The following is a 4,017-nucleotide window of genomic DNA, read 5'->3' on the forward strand; positions in this document are numbered from 1 at the left end:
TCTGCTCACTAACATACCATGGCAGCCAGGACTTCAGTAGCGTGACTCCTGGCTGCCATGGTAACCGATCGGAACTGCAAACTGCCACCAATGATGGGGGGGGGGAGGAGGGGGACCCTGTGGGATATGGCCGGCACAGTCATTGGTAGTGCAGTGGCCACAGTCCCTCCCCTCCTCCTCCTACTCTGTCCTCATTGGTGTTCAGCGGCAGCCGCGCACAGTGGGGAGGGAGAGACTCCCTCCTCCCCCTCAGCTGTGCCGGCCGGCTCAGTCCTGCCTCTCTGGCCTCCGGAGGACACGGAGCGGTGAGTGAGACGCTTAATTTCACTCCCGCTCCGTGATCACGTGATCTAAACGATTCCTCGATGCAGGGAAACTGCATCGATGAATTTTTTGACTCGATTTAATCGAGTTATTCGAATAATCGTTTCAGCCCTACCTATGACACTGGCTGATCGGTTTCATGTGCACTTGGCATCTGAGATGTTCATATGTGCCCGCATTGCTGAGAAAAATGTATATATGCAAATGTGTTTAGAGCAACTGAGGCATTGTCGTTACTCCTAGAGACTCTGGTCTCTCTGCAACTGCTGCTCCCTCTGCACTGTGACAGGACCAAGCAGTAAAAACCTCATCATGCCCGACCCTGTCAAAGTGGAGAGGGTGCAGCAGCTGCAAAGAAGTCAGAGCCTCTGGGTAACGGCAACGCCCCTGTTGCTCCTAGAGGCTCATTTGCATATATTAACATTTTCATTTTTCTCAGCAACGCGGGCACATATGAACATGGGACCACAGATGCCTTCAGCTGCCAAGTGCACGTGTAACAGGTCAGCCAGTGCCATAGGTACAAAGCTGCTGACAGATGCCCTTTTAATACTTATCAGGAAAGATGTATAGTTTTTAACAAATCATAGTACAATCCTTGGATAGTTGCTCAAATCCCTTTATATTGCTGTCCCTCAGGGTGCACTATATAAATGATATATTTTATATGTAAACATTCCAGAGGTCATTTATTATGAAGACCAGAGTTTTAGATGCCGGTCTGAATAAGCCTCTGCACTGGCGGTGAATCCTCCGAAGTCGTGTAGAGGAACCGGTCTTTACATAACTTCGGGATCTGCTTTCTTGCTGGCTTACATTAAGACCATTTTCTACGCCTAAAACAGGTGTAGAAAATGATGACTGAGATGGGGCTGTCTTCCCCCCCACACGCACACTTTTTTTTTAGATTTGGCATGAGCGGTTAGAAGTCATATATTGCGGTGCAAATAACCTTTACGCCACATTTTGTGCCAGAAATAGGCCTAATATAGGCGTATTTCTGATCATAAATGACCCCCTCCATGTCTTACTATATTTTATACCCGTTTTTGCCACAGACTTTGCCTGCCAGACCCCCCGTTGACATGAATGAAAAACCCTAAAAGTTGGGTTTGATGGCCAACCCTTATAATGGATGCGGCCTGTCATGATCATTTTTAGCTCAGTGTAGGAGTGACTACACCTTGCATATGTAATTAAAGTAAGCATAGAAGGCACTGAAATGTCACTATGGGAGTAACATATGCAAGATTAGTAGACGTGAGGAGAAGGGAAGGCGGGGATAAGGGTCTGCATGGAGGTTACGTCAGTGGGTGGTGTAAGATCGTTCTCCATTGCTTTCAGGATTGCTATGACTTCCTGTCCCTGAGTTCAGGAAGAAGAAAAGCTCTGGAGCTCAATCAGCTGGTCTGAGAAGTTAAGTAGTTTGCAGATAATAAGAAAAGGAATATTTACAAGTACTTGCAGGTTTTTTGTTATTTTTCTGTCTTTTGACACTGTAAATGTCTACTGTAGTTAAGCTGTCGCAGTAATTTCTAGATCATCATGTTCCTTTCCACACACAGATATCAGACCAATTTCTGTCTAGTCGGCCTAAATTGGTGCATGTATATAGGTCATTGATCTGATTAGAAATTATTCTCATCTGACGTGCTTATAGATATGCCTGACAATCACAACGATTGTAGCTTGCTTACAGTAAATCAAGATAAAAAAAAATAGACTGGATAGCGCTCTTCTATGAAAAAGTATCATCGGGACTGATGGTATCACACAGGTTACAGACAGTCGGTTGAAATTTAATAACGAACGATCATTTTAGCCGACCAATGAGAGACCATTATAATCTGAATAGAAGTCGGCCATGTTTAATATTTTCATCCGATAGACGAAAGATCTTTGGTTCAATGAAAAAATGGTCAGGAGTAAAAGATCTTTCTTTGAAATTACACTCTCAGAAAGGTCTTCTGTCCATTACCTGATTTCATCGAACACGTCTGACCAATTTGATCAACTGTTATTGGCAATATGGATTAAAATGTATATGGCCATGTCTGTCAGACGACTATTTGTTCAACTGCTGATCAACCAACTTCTATCTAACGTGTATATGCCTTTACTCTCAAGATGGCCACACCTGTAAGGTCCTGAAGCATTGACCTAAAAGTGTATTCCGATATCCAAAATATGCTGTTGGATGTGGACCAAAGAAATCTGAGAGTTGGGCTACACGAGCTTCAAAGAACTAGATTTGTTTATAAGCTGGTTCATGTTTCCACCTTTTAGAGAAGACTTTATCAGGCATATCGAAACTTGAGGAAGACTTCGATATAAGGGTGGAAATACGTAACATCTCATAAATGAAGAATCCAGTTCTTCAGACCTCTTGAAGCCCAACTCCATGTTTCTTCAGTCCACCTACAGCAGTGCCCCAAGCTTGAAGTTTTTCTCCAATAGCTTTGTCTTACAACAGGCATGCTCAACCTGTGGTCCTCCAGCATTTGTAAAACTACAACTCCCATAATGCCTTGCTGTAGGCTGTTTGGGCATGCTGGGAGTTGTAGTTTTGCAACAGCTGGAGGGCTGCAGGTTGAGCATGCCTGTCTGACAATAATTGAAGCATCTAAAACTCCAATATAAGGAACAGAAAGGTTTTATTCCAGGATGATCATGGGAAATGAGGAAGACGAGAATTGTTTTTATCATATTGATTGGACAACTCAGACCAATCCCATTTGTAAGATCTGTCTGAATGGTCAGAAATCTCTGTAACCCAGCTTAAGATTTAAATTCAAAACCTGAACTTCTATTTTTAAGATTGGAGAGATGGTTTGTGTTTTAAATTAAGTGAAGAGAAACCTGTAAAAATATTCAAATGTGCTGCAAATAAAATATAAAATGTCTTCTGTTATTAGTTGGTAGCATTTGAAAACAAAATTGGAAGAAAAAATAAAAATGTTACAACTAGGGATGAGCGAACTCGAACTGTATAGTTCGGGTTCGTACCGAATTTTGGGGTGTCCGTGACACGGACCCGAACCCGGACATTTTCGTAAAAGTCCGGGTTCGGTGTTCGTCGCTTTCTTGGCGCTTTTGTGACGCTTTCTTGGCGCTTTTTGAAAGGCTGCAAAGCAGCCAATCAACAAGCGTCATACTACTTGCCCCAAGAGGCCATCACAGCCATGCCTACTATTGGCATGGCTGTGATTGGCCAGAGCACCATGTGACCCAGCCTCTATTTAAGCTGGAGTCACATAGCGCCGCCCGTCACTCTGCTCTGATTAGCGTAGGGAGAGGTTGCGGCTGCGACAGTAGGGCGAGATTAGGCAGATTAACTCCTCCAAAGGACTTGATTAACTGATCGATCTGCAGCTGTGGATCATTGAGCTGCTGATCCTCAATTGCTCACTGTTTTTAGGCTGCACAGACCGTTTGTCAGTCTCATTTTTCTGGGGTGATCGGCGGCCATTTTGTGTCTTGTGGTGCGCCAGCACAAGCTGCGACCAAGTGCATTTAACCCTCAATGGTGTGGTTGTTTTTTGGCTAAAGCCTACATCAGGGTGAAGCTGTCACACCAAGTGCATTTAACCAGCAATAGTCTGTTCATTTTTTGGCCATATACAAAATCAGGGGCAAGCTGCGCCTGTCACCAAGTGCATTTAACCCTCAATGGTGTGGTTGTTTTTTGGCTAA

This window comes from Bufo gargarizans, chromosome 6 (genome assembly GCF_014858855.1).
Source record: "Bufo gargarizans isolate SCDJY-AF-19 chromosome 6, ASM1485885v1, whole genome shotgun sequence".
Lineage (NCBI taxonomy): Eukaryota > Metazoa > Chordata > Amphibia > Anura > Bufonidae > Bufo > Bufo gargarizans.